We start from the raw sequence: 234 nt of genomic DNA, 5'->3' as shown, positions 1-234 counted from the left end.
CAACAGACAAAAAAAACATAAAAAACAGTCTACAGAGACAAAGCAGCAGCAGCAGCAGCAGCAGCAGCAACAGCAGCAGCAGCAGCAACAGCAGCAGCAGGAGCAGCAGCAGCAGCAGCAGCAGCAGCCCGAGGTACAGCAAAAGCACAAAAAGCAGCAGCAGTTGAAGCAGCAGCAACAGCAGCAGCAGCAGCAGCAACGGCAGTAGCAGCAGCAGCATAACCAACAGAAAAA

This window comes from Eimeria mitis, genomic scaffold, assembly GCF_000499745.2.
Source record: "Eimeria mitis Houghton genomic scaffold, Emh_scaff456, whole genome shotgun sequence".
Classification (NCBI taxonomy): Eukaryota; Apicomplexa; class Conoidasida; order Eucoccidiorida; family Eimeriidae; genus Eimeria; species Eimeria mitis.
This window is presented reverse-complemented; position numbering follows the sequence as displayed.